The sequence below is a fragment of the Diceros bicornis genome, chromosome X (genome assembly GCF_020826845.1).
Source record: "Diceros bicornis minor isolate mBicDic1 chromosome X, mDicBic1.mat.cur, whole genome shotgun sequence".
Classification (NCBI taxonomy): Eukaryota; Metazoa; Chordata; class Mammalia; order Perissodactyla; family Rhinocerotidae; genus Diceros; species Diceros bicornis.
In genome coordinates this window covers 86,424,029-86,442,567 of record NC_080781.1, presented here as the reverse complement: position 1 = coordinate 86,442,567, position 18,539 = coordinate 86,424,029, and the positions used below count along the sequence as shown (strand labels likewise).

General features: G+C 35.8%; 1 long non-coding RNA gene across 1 annotated transcript in view; it reads right to left on the bottom strand.

Annotated features, from left to right (window-relative positions):
• Positions 1-374: 374 nt before the first annotated feature.
• Positions 375-18,539, bottom strand: part of LOC131401213 (uncharacterized) — a 47,499-nt gene continuing 29,334 nt past the window's right edge. Inside the window, exons 2-3 of the long non-coding RNA XR_009217601.1 lie at positions 1,466-1,545; positions 375-495 (exon numbers count right to left, since the gene is read on the bottom strand). This is a non-coding gene — a long non-coding RNA (uncharacterized LOC131401213). The remainder of the gene's footprint in view (positions 496-1,465; positions 1,546-18,539) is intronic.

Here is an 18,539-nt window from a genome sequence, read left to right as displayed (position 1 = left end):
ATGAATATCAGAATGATTAGAGTAACAAAAGGAGAAGAGAGGGAGAAAGGGGCAGAAAGCTTATTTACAGAAATAATAACTGAGAACATTCCAAACCTGGGTAGAAACTTTAACATCCAAGTTCATGAAGTTAAATCACCCCATCATTTCAATTCAAATGATCTTCTCCAAGGCACATTATAATAAAACTGTCAAAAGTCAAAAACAAAGGAAGAATCCTAAAAGCAGCAAGAGAAAAAGCTTGTAACGTACAAAATAACCCCAATAATGCTATCAACAGATTTCTCAGCAGACACCTTACAGGCCAGGGAAGAGTGGAATGATATATTCAAAGTACTGAAAGAAAAGAAAATTGCCAACCAAGAATACTCTATCTGCCAAAGTTATCCTTCAGAAATGAAAGGGAACTGATGACTTGCCCAAACAAACAGAAGCTGAGGGAATTCACCACCACTAGACCTGCCACACAAGAAATGCTGAAAGGCGTTCTTCAAGCTGAAATGAAAAGACAATAATTAGTAACATGAAAAATTATGAAAATATACAACGCACTAGTAAAGGTAATACAGTCAGATTTAGACAACTCTAATTTTGTAATATGATGTGTTGACCACTCAACTTACTATAAAGTTTAAAGAAAAAGAGTATTAAAAGTAACTATGGCTAATATAGTTAGCTAATATAACTAATATATATAACTGTTAATGAATACACAATATAAAAAAAGGTAAATTGTCACATCAAAAACATAAAAGGGGGGAGTAAAAGGATAAATCTTTTATATGTAATCAAAGTTAAGTTGCTATTAGCATAAAATAGATTTAACTATAAGATGTTTTATGTAAGCCTTATGGTAACCACAAAGCAAAAATATATAGTAGATTTCCAAAAGATAAAGAGAAGGGAATCATAGGAGACCACCATAGAAAATTACTAATTCACAAAGGTAGGCAGTAAAAGAGGAAAAAAGGAACAATAAAAATAATAAACAGCCAGAAAACAATTAATAAGATGACATTAGTAAGTCCTTACATATCAATAATTTTTCTAAATGTAAATTGATTGAATCCTACAATCAAAAGGCGTAGAGTGGCTTAATGGATTAAAAAAAAAAATCAAGACAACTCTATTCTATCTACAAAAAACTCACTTCAGCTTTAAGGACAACCATAGGCTCAAAGTGAAGGGATGAAAAAGATATTTCATGCAAGTGGAAACAAAAGGAAAGAGAGGTTAGCAATACTTATATCAGACAAAATAGATTTTAATCTAACAACTGTAACATGAGACAAAGAAAGTCATTGTACAATGATAAAGGTGTCAACTTGTGAAGAAGATATAACAATTGCAAATAAATATATATGCATCCAACATCAGAGCACCCAAATATATTAAGCAAAAGCTAATAGGTCTGAAGGGAGAAATTGACAACTATACAATAATAATAGAAGACTTTAATACCTACTTTCAGACATAGATAAATCATCCAGACAGAAAATCAGCAAGGAAACGTTGGACTTGAACCATACTTTAGACCAAATGGACCTAACAGATACATAGAGAACATTTTATCCAACGGCAGCAGAATACACATTCTTTTCAAGTGCACTGTTGGTGGGAATGTATAGTGGTGCAGTGACTATGGAAAACAGTATGGAGGTTCTTCAAAAAAATTAAAACTAGAAATACCATATGATCTAGCAATCCCACTTCTGTATATATATCCAAAGGAAATGAAAACAGAATATCAAAAAGATATCAGCAGTCCCATGTTTACTGCAGCATTATTCATGATAACCAAGATATGAAAACAACTGAAGTGTTCACCAATAGATGAATAGATAAAGAAGATGTGGTTTATATATACATATATATTTATATATATATATATATATACATAATGGAATATTATTCAGCCCTCAGAAAGAAGAATATCTTGCCGTTTGCAACAGCCTGGATGGACCTTGAGGGCATTATGATGAGATAAGTCAGCCAGAGAAAGATAAATACTGTATAATCTCACTTATATGTGGAATCTAAAAAACCCAAACTCATAGAAACAGAGTAGAGTGGTGGTTACCAGGGCTGGGGCGTGGGGGAAATGGGGCGATGTGAGTCAAAGAGTATGAACTTGCAGTTAGAAGATGAAAAAGTTCTGGAGATTTAATGCACAGCATTGTGATTATAGTCAACAATACTGTATTATACACTACTAAGTTGCTAAGGGACTAGATCTTAAATGTTCTCACCACATAAAAGAAATGATAATTACGTGATGTGATGGAGGTATTAGCTAACGCTATGGTGGTAATCATATTGCAATATACAAATGTATTGAATCAACTCGTAGTACATCTTAATCTTACACAATGTTATATATCAATTATATCTTAATTTAAAAAAAGAAAATGTCCTAATGAGGGTCAAGGTTGCCAGATTTAGCAAATAAAAGTACATGATACCCAATCAAATTAGAGATTCAGATAAACAATGAATAATTGTTTTAGTATGGGACATGCTTTCACTGATACTGTATGAGATAGATTTATACTAAAAATTATTCACTGTTTATAAAACTCAAATGTAACTGGGCATCTTGTATTTAATCTGGAAACCCCTGAGTGTTAACAAATTTGTTGAGCCCTGAGTGTCTGCAAATGATTAAACAATATCAGTGAGAAGTGTAAGATAAAGTAAGAAGCAGAAGAAAAAAAGTGCAGAAGAAAAGAGAAAGAATAAGCAATAGATTTGAAAAAAATAGAAAAAGAAAAAATAGAGGCTGAGACAAATAAAGTGATATATATGGTGGAGAGTGACATAGCATCATTAACCTGGGAGAGGCCCTTAAGGGACTCATTCAACAAACGTCGTTAAGCAGCCTCAGGATGGCCAGTACTTGGCTAGTTCTCAGGCAGACGTCATGAGGCTGAGAAACTTGTCATAGAGAATTATTTACAATTTAGAGACTGCAGATACCAAACCAATTGAATAAATATATACTGTATTTCCCTCAGTTTATCCATGGAGTAAATAACCTGGATGGTCAATGTGGAAGATGAAGAAACTGAGTAGCTGAGACACGCCCAAGCTCATAAAGTGTTTTAGAAAGTAAACTAGAGCTAGAGCCTAGGTTTTCTGATTGCTACTTTTATTTTTTTTTAATCTAGACATTGATGCTTCAGTAGTTTATGGAGAAAAAAAAGCAAAGAACAGAAGGAGATAATTTGATATCTCCAGCATGTAGATGAAGTACAACATGACGCTCAGAGTTTAACTTTTAGTGGCAGGATACAAATATCCTGAGAAAAACCATTGAGCCAGGATAATGACTAACTGGTAAGCTCTGCCAAAGTAGAAATCATGCTTCAATTCAATTTTTTATCCCGGAGCACATAACCTTGCACATATTAGCTGCTCAATACGTACTCACTGAAAACACAATATGGTTCTTATTTATAGTAGACATTAAAGTTCCCATCAACTTAATCAGCAATTTTATAATACTAACAGCTAACTCAATAAAGACCACATAAGGGCTGGCCCCCGTGGCGTAGCGGTTAAGTGCGCGTGCTCTGCTGTTTGCAACCCGGGTTCGGATCCCAGGTGCGCACCAATGCATCGCTTGTCAGGCCATGCTGTGGCGGCGTCCCACATAAAGTGGAGGAAGATGGGCACAGATGTTAGCCCAGGGCCAGTCTTCCTCAGCGAAAAACAAGGAGGACTGGCATGGATGTTAGCTCAGGGCTGATCTCCTCACACACACACACACACAAAAGACCACATGAAAGCTTTGAAAGATAAATTAAAATCACAAAATATATATCAGATATGAAAGATTCTGCCTCAGAACATGAGGCAGAACGTTGCCAATTAACTAGAACTCCTGAAGATATGTTGAGTAAATGAGACATTTTGAAAATAAACATGTTGAAAACATTTTAAAAGGTTTCAAAGCCAAAATAAGAGGTACAGACTTTTGAGTCATAAGCACGTACATTCTTTCTCAACCATAATCTCTTGTTTCATCCATGATCCAAAACTGGAGGGATAAAGAAGGCTTTGGCTGGAAAGGATGACAGATCCATTTACAATAATGAACTGCTATTTGAAAATTTAAGTATGTCCTTATTATGTCTGAAGCCAAAGAAAGACCTGGATGCTTTTTGAAACCTCATTTGTCATACTTGGGAGGTAATTCTATTAATGACTTTAGGTCCAAGCTTTATGCAGTGTGTTTTAAGGATCACTTGGTCAGACAATTTCCTAAGGACAACAGAGAAGAAAAATGACTAAATGCAACTAAAAATGACATTCGGTTAGCATCAACTCTCCTTCAGTGGATTTGGCAATATCTTTTCCTGGTGGACTATTTGTTTTGTGAGTGTAGGCTGATCAACGGCTATCTCAGAAAAGTAGTCTTGCTTGGTTAGCACTGAATTCTACCCTACAAGAGGGAAAAAGGCTAAAAATACCAATTGGAAGATTTCTTGCTTACTGTTTTCGTAATGCAGCATTTGCTTTACTTCAGCCTCTAATCCAAAATGGTTTCATTACATAGGAAGTATGAGAAAACTTGGATCATTTCTTGCAAGCCTGTAGCTATGGCAGAAACCTAGAGGAATCTTAAGCAAGAATGAGGCAGATGTTGCTTTTGCACAGGCCATAATAATCCTATTCATATGAAAAACATAATTATGGTTTCAAAGATCAAATACAGATTGTTTTACTTCACAGATGTATTACATATTTAGCGTTGAAGACACAGTTGCATGTAGTTACTAAAATCTCTCCCACATTGCACATTGGAGAAGCAATATCCATGTCTTTGGGAATATTCTTTGCTACTAATGTTATTAATATGGGACGGGATAGTCAACAAATGACTCAAGAAACTCCGCACCTAGTAGAGAACCAATTAATAGAGGGATGTTTCAATACTGGGCAGTGCTATTTGTTAGAAACAGCTGCTCAGTATGGCATTTCTCAAGTAGAAGATAGGACTATACTACACTATGGACAAAAGATTTCACCAATTAAGGCTTCTTCACTGCCACACAAGAAAAATGAGGAATATATTTAGAATGTAGTGTTTAAATATGGATCTGAAAATTGTCAAATTTAAAATCCCAGTCTTTCTACTTAATAGCTGTGTAAGTTTGAGCCTCTCATCTCAATTTCTTCGTCTATAAATGGATCCATAGTGAGAACTAAGTGAAATAATATATGTAAAGTGCTCAGCACTGTCAGCATCAATTCACGTTCACTATTATTATTATTATTATTATTATTATTATTGTTAAACACCTAGGTACCACACACCATGCTAGGCATTTTACATTTCTTATCTTTTTTAACACTCGCAAGCACCTTGTCAGGACAATATTATTCATCATTCTGTCAAAAAGGTCCATTGCCAAAAATTGACTTTGGATAACACACATGCTTACACATACACACACACACACACACACACACACACACACACACGATGAACAGCTCTCAGAATCAAAAGAATTCTGAATAGAATAACTGAATGACTAGATACAAAAAGGTTAAGAACCAGAATGATTCTAGTGAGCCACATAGCAGACATACCACACTGTTTCTGCTGGAGTGAATCAAATCTGGCCCTTTTTTTATTCTTTTATCACTCTGCTCAAGAGAGACTCCAATTGGTTAAATTTGGATTTTCAACCACAATTTGCTTAAGAAAGAGATGAACACTCTGTTCGACAGTCCCATAAAGACCAATCACAATGGGGAAGAGGCAATCCTATAAAAGGAAGTCAAGGTGCTGTTACTTGAAGAAGACAACTGATGGTGGATAGCCACAGACAGAAAGTTTCCAGGAATTTTATTCTAGAATTCAAAAGAGTTCTTTTGTGTTTTCACGTTTAAGGAGTGGGAAAAGGTGTTGAATAAAGAAAGATGACCCAGTACGTGATGTGGAATCCAGGCTAGTCCGTAGTTCTAGTGATGTGTGAGAATCCATTGTGAGAGATTTCCCTTGGGAATTTATTTTCTGAAATTCCTGATAAATTCCATCCTCCATTTCCTCTGGAGGAGGAAGAAGTATCATCTCGAGCAAAAATTTTCTAAGTTTGCCTTTAGGTTGCATACACAGAGATACGTTTCTATAGGCTCCTCATAATATTTTAGAGCCCGTACAAGCAGAAATCTTGATAGGACCAATTTTTTATGGAGATTATAGATGAGATTTCTTACCCTTTAAACCATTAATTTCCCTTCTGCTCTCAAATGAAATTTAATTGTTCTTGTAACTAATTATGAACCTAACATAAAAAACTATCAAATAGCTGTCAGTTTTTTGAAATATCCTCCAGGGCCAGCCCCATGGCTTGGCGGTTAAATGCGCGTGCTCCGCTACTGGCGGCCCGGGTTCGGATCCCGGGCGCGCACCGACGCACCGATTCTCCGGCCATGCTGAGGCCGCGTCCCACATACAGCAACTAGAAGGATGTGCAACCATGACATACAACTATCTGCTGGGGCTTTGGGGACAAAAAAAAAAAGGAGGATGATTGGCAATAGATGTTAACTCAGGGCTGATCTTCCTCACAAACAAAAAAAAAAGAAATATCTTCCAAAATCACTAGTGACAGTGACAGCAATAGAAATTGCCCCAATACATGAACACCTAATAATAGTTTCTAAACCTTATTGAAGGTATTCATTGATAAATATCAAAATATTACATATAAAATGACATGTGGGAAAGTGAAAAGTAAAATTCCTTTGGAGAAATTATTTCAGTTACTGTTTTTTTTTCTCTAGCAAGTAAAGATCATCTTAATAAACGTTGTTTTCAGGTTTAGTCAGTTTGCTCGAAATACTACTCACTCACTTTAACAGTGGAAAAAAACTAGGCAACTGAACTCTAAAACTTTCGTAAAATAACCAGAGCTTCAGTAGGAACTGATTTTGAACATTTTTTTCCTATTCCTTTCCTTCCTTTTCTGGTGAGATAATTGAAGCAAGTTTTCTTCCTAAGCCATATTCTTTGGCTGTTGAAATACTCTGACGTATCAATTTTGATTCTTGGGCTTGCTTATTGCTTGGCATTTCATTCCAGCATTTTAGAATGTGTTGCAGCGCCCATTTTAAGTTTATGACACGTTTAGTGTAATATGAAGTCTTATGACAAAATTTAGTTCCCTCAAACCCAAAGACTGCTGTAACTGTATCTTTTACACCTGCTTGGAGAGAAATGGAAGGTATCTTTATTCAGCTCTGTGGAAAGAAGAGGTTCCTCTGAAGAAAAGTTTCATCTATTTCAGTAGTACTTACTCTAAATAGTCATAAAGAAGGAATGATTTTACTGCTTCATAATATAGTATCACTTTAAGCCAGACACAGATGTTTCAAATTAAAGAGGTCCATTTATAGAAGCACAAAACCAAAGAAAGTTTTTAAATGGTAGGATGACAGACGGCCTATTTATCAATAAGCCTGCTTCAGAAGCCCTAGGTGCTCTCCCATTATAAAAGACAAAACCTTTAAAAATGTATATACATCATAATATTTCTAAAAATTTGGGGTTCAAAACTGCTGGCACTTAAGACCACTTCCTACCAGAAATAAAGGCTTGGTTATATAATAAGCTGCCCTCGAGCACTACATTTCAGCTCTGCACATAATTAGGATTTAAAAACACCAAAATGGCAAAAATCATGAGGTAGCACCATTACTAGTGTACTAAAAGTGTTGAGTCAGAAAAGATATGTTTGCATTTGTATAATTGAGGAGGTCAGGCAACCTCCATAGCCAATAATATTTATCAAACTAGCCCTTCCAGAAATTTCCACCTTTAGCCAATTCTTTGTGGTAAAGTACTATAATTCCTCCTCCATCAGACTGCACATATTATTTGAGAAAGAGTAGAACATTCGGCCATTAAATGTAAACTTCAGATTGGTTAGATTTAAGGAAATGAGACACAGCTCTTTTTTTTATTGAAGTAATACTAACATAAAGTGAAATTGACCATTTTAAAGTGAATTATTTGGTGTCATTTAACACATTTACAATGTTGTGCAGCCACCACCTCTAACTAATTCCAAACATTTTCTTCACCCCAGAATAAGATTCCATATACATTAAGCAATTATTCCCCATTACACCTTCCTCTAGCCCCTGGAAACCACCAACTCGCTTTTTATCTCCCTGGATTTTCCTATTCTGAGTATTTCACATAAATGGAGTTGTACAATATGCAACCTTTTGTTTCTGGCTGCTTTCACTTAGCATAAATGTTTTTGAGGTTATGCCATGTGTCAGCATTTTGTACTTTTTTAAGGCTCAATATTTTCCATTTTATGTATACATCACAATTTCCTCTTATATTCAGCCTTTTATGGACATCTGAGTTGCTCAAATTTTTATCTGTTATGAATAGTGATACTATGATCATTTATGTACAAGTATTTTTTGAGTACCTGTTTTGAATTCTTTTGAGTATATACCTAGAAGTAGAATTGCTGAGTTATATGGTAATTTCATGTTTAACTTCTTGAGTAACCTCTAAACTTCACCACAGCAACTGAGCAATTTACATTCCAGTCAGAAGTGTACAAGGGTTGCAATTTCTTCACATCATTGCCAACATTTTTTTTGCATTTTTAAAAAAATTTATTATAGTCATCCTAGTGGGGGTGAAGTCGTATCTCACTGTGGATTTGATTTGCATTTACCTAATGACTAATGATGTTAAGCATCTTTTCATGTGCTAGTTGGCTACTTGTGTATCTTTGGAGAAATGTCTATTCAAGCCCTTGGATTGGTTATCTTTGTGTTATTTGGGTTTTTTGTTGTTGAATTATAAAACTTTGAATTGGATTGTTTGACTTTTTGTAATTGAGTTAGGAGAGTTATTTATATATTCTGGATACTAGACCCTTATCTGATACGGGATTTGCAAATATTTTCTTCCCTTCTGTAGGCTTTCACTTTCTTTTTTTTTTTTTTTTGAGGAAGATCAGCCCTGAGCTAACATCAGTTGCCAATCCTCCTCTTTTTGCCAAGGAAGACCAGCCCTGGGCTAACATCCATGCCCATCTTCCTCTACTTTATATGGGGTGCTACCACAGCGTGGTTTGACAAGTGATGCCTTGGTCAGTGCCGGGATCCGAGCCAGCAAACCCTGGGCCACCAAAGCGGACCACGCGAACTTAACGGCTACTCCAAGTGGCGGGCCCCTCACTTTCTTGATAATGTCCCTTGATGTACAAAAGACTTGATTTTGATGAAGTGCAATTTATCTGTTTTTCCTTTTGTTGCTTGCATTATTGGTGTCATATCTAAGAATCCATTGCCAAATCCAAGGTCGTGAAGAGCATGAAAACCTCTATTTTCTTCTAAAGGTTTTCGAGTTTTAGCTCTTATATTTCGGTCTTTGATCTAAAGTACTTTTTTTGTATATGGTGAGTTAATTTTTGTATATGGTGCAAGATACCACTCCAACTTCATTCTTTTGCATGTGACTATCAAGTTGTCTGAGCACCATTTGTTGAGGAGACTATTCTTTCTCCATAGAATGGTCTTGGCATCCTTGTTGAAAATCAATTGACCAGAGATATATGTGATTATTTCTGGCCTCTCAATCTTATTCTGGTGGTCTAGTGGTTAAGATTAGGTGCTCTTACCACCACAGCCTGGGTGCATTTCCTGGTCAGAGAACCACACCACCCCTTTGTTGGTTGCCATACTGTGGCTGCTGCATATTGCTGTGATGCTGAAAGCTATGCCACCAGTATTTCAAACACCAGCAGAGTCACCCATGGTGGACAGGTTTCAGCAGAGCTTCCAGACTAAGGCAGACTAGGAAGAAGGCACTGGCCACCCACTTCCAGAAAATTCGCCATGAAAGCCTTATGAATAGCAGCAGAGCATTGTCTGATAATCGTGCTGAAGATGAGAGGATGTCACAAAAAGACCAGACAGGGTTCCACTCTGCTGTACACAGGGTCGCTAGGGATCAGAATTGACTCAAGGTGCTAACAACCAAACAATTCTATTTTATTCATTCCTATGTCTAACCTCATGCCAGTACCACGCTATTTTGATGGCTGCAGCTTTGTAGCAAGTTTGGAAATCAGGAAGTGTGGGTCCTCCAACTTTGTTCTTTTTCTTTATTTTTTGGTGTTTAAGATCTCTTCTATTTCCATATGAATTTGAGGATTGGCTTTTCCATTCCTTCAAAAAGGCTGTTAGAACTTTGATAGGGATTACACTGAATCTATAGATCACTTTGGGTAGTATTGCCATCTAAACAACATTAAGGCTTCTAATCCGTGAATGTGGGATGTTCCATTTATTTATGTCTTCTTTAATTTCTTAAAGCAATGTTTTGTAGTTTTCAATGTACAAGTCTTTCACCTCCTTGGTTGAATTTATTCCTAGGTATTTAATTTTTTGGATGGTATTTAAATGAAATTATTTTCTTAATTTTCCTTTCAGATTGTTCATTGCTTGCTGGTATGTAAAAACACAATTGATTTTTTTTTTTTTTTTTTTTTTTGTGAGGAGATCAGCCCTGTGCTAACATCCGCCAATCCTCCTCTTTTTTTGCTGAGGAAGACGGCCCTGGGCTAACATCCGTGCCCATCTTCCTCCACTTTATATGGGACGCCGCCACAGCATGGCTTGCCAAGCAGTGCGTCGGTGCGCGCCCGGGATCCGAACCAGCGAACCCCGGGCCGCCGCAGCGGAGCGCGCGCACTTAACCGCTTGCGCCACCGGGCCGGCCCCCACAATTGATTTTTATATGTTGATCTTGTACCCAGCAACTTTGCTGACTTCATTATTAGCTCTAGTAACTTTTTTGTGGATCCTTTGAGATTTTCAATATATAGGATCATGTTATCTGTGAATCAGTTAGGTTTTGATAGGAGCCTGAATAAGCAGAAGAGGGAGGAAAATGTCCACAAAATTGGGGTGCAGATGTTAGTCTTCTGTAGCATACCACAATTAGAGTAGGACAAGGGAAGCAAGAAGGCAGAAATAAAATATTGGACCCCCAAGAAGTGTACAGAAAGCAAGGAGTAAAAAAAACTTACACTAAAAGAATTTGAAAGAGCAGGTTTTTATACTTTACAATTTATTAAGTAGCCAGCTTTATTCACAGCAGAAAAGAAACACTACATTTAATCAAAGTTATTGTAAGGATGATACTTAGAGACATGTTTTTATTGTAACAAAGACTTGAACTTCTGGAGGTCAACTAGGTCAAATCCTTAAATTTTATCTGCATATATATTTTATAGCCTTTAACATACACATTAATATGTTTTATTTTAGTTGATACTTCCATTCAATCTTTCTAAGCTGTCTCATGAAAAGCAAATGGAATTTGAAGCCACTTACTAAAATATGTCTGCATTTTGAAGAATTCTGCAGTAGATAGTATTTTAAAATTTTTCTACCTACTTCAACACAATTGAGTTTCAACTGTTTCCATTTTGACTTATGAGGACAGAAATCCAAGGCTAGAAGCCTCAATTTCCCAGGTGCTTTTATTTTTTAGTCATGTCTGGATAATGATGAGCAGAAAATAATCCAAACATAGGTCATTCTAATCCACTACTCAATTTCAACCTCATCATAAAAGAATGTCAGTAGATGAAATAAATTGCCATTTTGATCATTTGACTCTCACCTGCCAGGTTGACTAAATTGGTTTTCCTTTTTAACCCTATTCTTCGATGTACTATTTGGCACATCAAGTAACTGCCTGAAATAGAAATCTAGTTTCTTTCTGGACACATTTCTCTCAGTCTTTACCCACATCTAATCTATCAGCAAGTCCTGCAATTTCTACTTTCAAAACATATCCCACATGTCTGTTTCTCTCCCTCTCCACTGCCACCAGCCTAGGACCTAAGACAGGCCACCCTCATCTCTTGGCTGGATTTTTTTCTTTTTTACAGGGTGTTAGTGTTTTTTAAAACTCCCCAGGTGATTCCAATGGGCATGGAAAATTGGGAACCACTGGGTAGCACACGCCCCTAACCTCTACATGTACCAGCCTTACTTCAGGACAAACATCAGGCAGTGGAAATGGAAACCACTCCACACACACCCTTATTATTATTATTATTTACAAGATTGAAGTGGTTATTCCTGAAACAAGCACTATGCAGCACAACAAATATGGGCTTGCCTTCCAGTTTTCTAGCTATGGTCCTGGGCAGGTTACTTTAGTGCTCTGGCCTTCAGCTGCCTTGCCTATAGCAATTTTTGCCTCATAGTTAATAAGGTAAGAAATTTTATTTCAATTTCTTTGTGTAGTCCCTGGCATATGATAAGGGTTTAATAAATACCAAGTGGCCTTATTGTTGTATAGCCCTTAGAGTTTTCAGAACATTTCCGTATCTACTATTTCACTAGATTTTAGGCACCATACTCTGCCATAAGCTAGTCTGGAATTTATTTCCCCATTTTATTTTATTTATTTATTTTTAAAATTTTATTTCTCCCACCCCCTGCCTCTGGCAACCACTAACACTAATCTGTTCTCTGTATCTATGAGATTGTTTTTATTTTTATTTTTTTTTTGGATTCTACATATAAGAGAGATCATACGGTATTTGTCTTTCTCTGTCTGACTTATTTCACTTAGCATAATGCCCTCATGATCCATCCATGTTGTCGCAAATGGCAAGATTTCATTCTTTTTTATTGCTGAATAATGTTCCATCATGTATATATCATAATTTCTTTAACCTTTTGTCCATCAATGGACACTTAAGTTGTTTCCATGTCTTGGCTATTGTAAATAATGCTGCAATGAACATGGGGGTCCATATATCTTTTCAAGTTAGTGTTTTCATTTTCTTCAGATAAACTTTCTTCAGCTGGATTTTAAAATAGCCTCATATCTGGTCTCCCTGCATCCAATCCCCTTCACTACCCAATTCTACTCTCCACACAGCAGAGTAATCTTTTAAAAATGTAAATCAGATAATTTCACTGTCCTGTTCAATCCTCCAATGTCTTCTCCCCTCACATTAAGAATTTAGTATCCAAACTCTTTACCACAACCTGCATAAAACTCGGTATGATCTGAACCTTCACTGACTTTCTCATACCTTCTACTACTACTTTCTTCCTCACACAATATGCTCCAGCCCCATTGGTCCTCATTTTGATTCTCAATATCCCAAACTTGTTCCCTTTTAAGAGCTTTTTCTCTTCCGACTGTTTCTACTTAAAATGCTTTTCCACCAGGCCAGCACCTTGTTCAACACATCCAATGATGTTTCAGCTCCAATGAAACTTCCTAAAGCAGACCTTTCTTGACAACCTAGTCTAAATTGGTCCCCTAATCCATCCCCCCCTCCATGTTATTCTTTTCTTACAGCATCCTGTTCTTTTCTGTAGAAGTCTTATCACAGTATTTATTTATTTATTTATTTCTCCCCTTCTAGATTGTATGCTTCATGAAGGCAAATCCCTGTATTTATTGATCACAACTCTATAATATTGACATAGACATATTTAAAAAAATTGTCCACTGTATAAATAACTTTTATTAATGAAAAGTAAAATGACATATTAACTTTATTTCCTCCCACTTAATTCATTACTTCCCTTTGTAAATTTTATTCTTTCTGTCGAATGTTTAATGTCTTCGATTCAACTATTCCTTTCCCCTCTGTCATACATAGGCTCAGGTTACCTTTAACAAAACAAAATTAAAACCTTACCCCCTCTGTCAAGACATGCCTTTATTCCTCAGCCTCTGGCTTACCTGCTGTTCTTAGCTAGATACCTTTTATCTGCAAGTTTGATCCTTAGCAAATCTCAATTGATATAGACCTCATATCAATGACCTTAGCTCTCCTGGTAATACGAGTAGCAATAGCTTTATATAAATATACTGCTTCCTCCTCTCCAAGTCTTGCTGCCAAACAAGGTAGAACATGGCTCATGGATGGATAACCCTTAGACTCATGCATTGCCCTGAATTCACAGTTATACTTTCCATCCCCAAGCTAGTTTGTTCAATAGAGCAGGGTTTCTCTCTTGGCCTATGTTTGTTAATTCTCACAGATTATTTTTTCTGGCAAATTCTTAGTCTAGTACTGGAGTCCTGCCCTATCTTTAGTTCACTGACTAGTCTACCTGCTGTTTTGACATACTTATACCCTATCTTTGCTAGAACTGGAGACTTACACATTCGTTCAGTCTAGTACCTAGGGAATGAGGATTTAGTCCTTCTGTTTCCATGGAAAAATGTCCTAGATAAGGACTGACCATTCTTTAAATATCCTACAGTTGAGATACTTCTGTTTGAATGATCTGCTCAGGACCAATGGTTTTAAAATTGTTATTGAGACTTCAGTGGGTGGCATAAGTAACTTCACCACCAGCCCATTAAACCTGTCCTCATGAAGCAGCCTTTAGTGCCAAGTCCTGCCTATCTCTGGCTTCTTGTTCACTCAAACATTTTGAAAATAGTATGCAATCATTCCCTTTATTTTGAAAATATCAATCCACTTTTTAATTCTTTGTAATATGATTCCTTCCTCTACCTCAATACTAAAACTATTCTCTGGAATAATCTCCAAATGATAAAAACAATTTCTTAGTTCTCATTAAAATTGATTTCCCTGCAGTAGTTGACTAACCAACCCATGTTTTTTCTTTCTTTCTTCCTTTCTTCCTCCCTTCCTTTCTTCCTCCCTTCCTTCCTTCCTTCCTTCCTTCATTTATTTTATTGTGGTAACATAGGTTTATAACATTGTGTAAATTTCAGGTGTACATCATTATACTTCTATTTCTGCATAGATTACATCATGTTCACCACCCATAGACTAATTACAATCCGTTGCCACACACATGTGCCTAATTATTCCTTTCACCCTCCTCCCTCCCTCCTTCCCCTCTGCTAACCACCAAGACAATCTCTGTCTCTATGTGTTTGTTGTTGTTTTTATCTTCTACTTATGAGTGAGATCATATAGTATTTGACCTTCTCCTTCTGACTTATTTCACTTTGCATAATACCCTCAATGTCCATCCATGTTGTCACAAATGGCTGGATTTCATCGTTTCTTATGGCTGAGTAGTATTCCATTGTGTGTATATACCACACCATTCGTCCATTCGTCCCTTGATGGGCACTTAGGTTGCTTCCAAGGCTTGGCTATTATGAATAATGATGCAATGAACACAGGGGTGCATGTATCTTTACGCATTGGTGTTTTCACATTCTTTGGATAAATACCCAGCAGTGGAATAGCTGGATCATATGGTAGTTCTATCCTTGATTTTTTGAGGAATCTCCATACTGTTTTCCATAGTGGCCGCACCAGTTTGCACTCCCACCAGCAGTGTATGAGAGTTTTCTTCTCTCCACATCCTCTCAAACACTTGTTGTTTTCTGTCTGGTTAATTATAGCCATTCTGAGGGGAGTGAGGTGATATCTCATTGTAGTTTTGATTTGCATTTCCCTCATAGTTAATGATGTTGAACATCTTATCACGTGTCTACTGCCATACCACCCTGAACGCACCCGATCTCATCTAACCAACCTGTTTTTATTGAAATGCTGTTAAACTTTGTAACCCTTCATTACTGTTTTTTTCTCTCACCTTTTCAACTGAGTTTTTTGTTGTTTTCCTAATAACTACTTTTTTCTCCTTCTCCTTAAACATAAGGTGCTGTCCTTGATTTAGTTTCACTTTATTCCTTAGAGAATTAATTTATCTCAATGTCTCATTTATCACTTCTATGTGAAGTTTATGTACTTAGTCCAAACCTTTCTGGAGCATTCCTCTCATATTTCTCTTTGATAGCTGGCTATTCATATTTTGATGTTCCACCAAGACCTCATTCTCAACATGTCAAAAACCTGAACCCATAATCTAATGCCCAAAACCTCATTTCTGTTAATGGTTACCACTCTTTTTTTCAGTTTTCAATCTTGAAACTTCAGAATTATTTTTTGTCTTTCTACATCACTCTCTACATCCAGTTACTCAATAACTATTATCATTTTTTCATGACATCGTTTCTTACATAAGACTCTATAGCCAGAGTACATTCCAGAAACCTAGTTCAATCTTTCATAACATGTGCATGAACTATGCAAATAGCTGCCTAATTATTTTCTCTATTTTCAATAATATTTCCTCTAACAAAGTCATCTGTAAGGTGAGGTACAATAACCAAAAAGTACTCAAAATGTTCTGTTAGAATTCAGGACAGAAAATTAGAGATTTTATTTATATTTATTTGATGTCTTAAAAATCAGAAAGAAATTTAGTTTTACCAATATTTAACATATATATTGACGCTGGTCTCCAACTCAATTCATATGTCATATGTTTATTTGACAATGCTAGGATGCATGTTATCTTGAAGAAAAGGTGGGAGTACTCCAATATGGAGGAGGTGGTGACTTCCCTCTTCATTTGTCTTCAGCTTTTATTAAATATTGTGGTTTACCTATTCCAGTTTAGTGGCTTTAAGTATTACATTACACATGTTTAACAAAATGAGTAATCAAACAATGGCCAAGGGACCTAAAAATATTTCTAGGGTGAAATTGAAGATTAAAAATTATATTGATATTGCAAATACAGATGAATAATATGAAAATGAGCACTGACACATCTAGAAGAAGTACTTCTTCAGTCTTGTTACAAAGTAAAAATGACAATAATTAAATCATATATAAGAAGTCATCCAAATTTTGCTAATGTTAGCAAAAATATTTAAAATATATATTTATAACCACTACTGTTAAAGATGAACCTTTACCAAAATGTGTATCTGCTTTGAGATATTGGCTAGTGATGGTGTAAAGCATCACAATTAGAAACACATTATAAAGTATTATTTATATCATTTAAATCTCATCCTTCTTAAATTTTTATTTTTGAGTATACTTTATAATGCACATGTAGTACAGCCAGAAATAGATATACTTTATAACTGAATAAGTATCTGCATATCGAAAAGTATATAATCAAATAATTTTTATTGATGGATGTCTGACCAAAAAAATTAGAGACCATTGTTCTAGTATATCTTTCATATTACAAGTTGATTATTCTTCATGAAACACTACTTAAGTCTTGCTACTTCTATGTTAAAAGTCTCCAAAATTTTCCCGTTCTTTATTGAATAAAGTACAATGCTTTAAGAGGGCTTCTAGTGTCTGGTTCCAGTTAATATCTCCAACATTTTCTTTTTTTTTTTTACCATTTTCCATCAGTACACAATTTGATGCATATCAGAAATCACCAATTATTAGGCCAAATCTGCCCCCATTGACTTTGATAATTTGATACTAACAATACTGAGTTGCACAGAATTATTTTAAAATTATTTATTCAATTGTCAAAAGTCAAATTTGTCAGAAACATCTGGATTTGCGGCTTGTCTTAAATATCAAAAGATGTGCCAACATTGGGCTTTTACTCTTGAATGGCAACAAGAAGTTGGAACTGAGTAGCAGATGTTCCCTTTGTACTAAACATGCATGCTCCACACCATCAGATTTGCAATTTCTCACTTTTGTCTCTGTGACTCTAAGGCCAAGTGTCAATTAATATTTCTCACCATGTTTTTATTCTGGTAAAACAAATATACCATGCAGAAATAGAAGTATAATGATGTATACCTGAAATTTATACAGTGTTATAAACCAGTGTTACCTCAATAAACCAACAAATAAATAAACAAAACAAAATAAATATACATGCAGATAGTAATGTGTTTTAAGAGAAATGGAAGAGAGCACATATGTATACATAAGAGAAGAATTTCCTGAGTTCTCTAGGCATTTGTATCTCCTAACACCTACTTTAGATGAACTTAGACAACTTGGAATTACATGAAACAGGCTTAGACTTTTCATTCTTATGTTTTCATTCATGCTTTTTTCTCTACCTAAAGAATCTTCCTTTCTACCTTTAATAATTAAAAAATCTATGTAACACTTCTGTTTCTTCATTATAGATAATTAGATCCTCCAAGTGACCCTTCAGCTCTATAACAGCTAAAGCTTTGCAGGATATTATTTGTGAGACATTTGAAGTTCTCAGAAAAGGTAGAGAAAGGTCTCAAGTATTCCTCACCTTTTAAAAAGAAAAGAAAAATAAGACTATCAGCTGGGAAAAGAACATAAAGGACTATGGTCCATCTAGAGCCAGAACCAAAGAAGCAGGTGGAAGAATCACAGATGACTTAGGCAAAGTTGTTATCTGAAAACTGATCCCTAGGCTGTAAGGTGAAAAGTAAACTTAGACTTAAGCTCTGAGCTGAGATCACATAGGGAAGGCTTATTGATTCTAGTTCAATGGTCTGGATAACTGCTAAAAATAGAAGAAACAGCAAATCATTTCTGAAGGAATGATTTTCCATGTCCATTTAGGACTCCAAACTAATAACAAGTAGTAGAGTCCTTATAATAAAAAATCATAGCACATAAGAGAAAATAAGCCACTATTAGAGAAAGTAAGTGGAGGAAAACTAATAGATTCAGAGCCCTAAGGACTTCAGATATTGG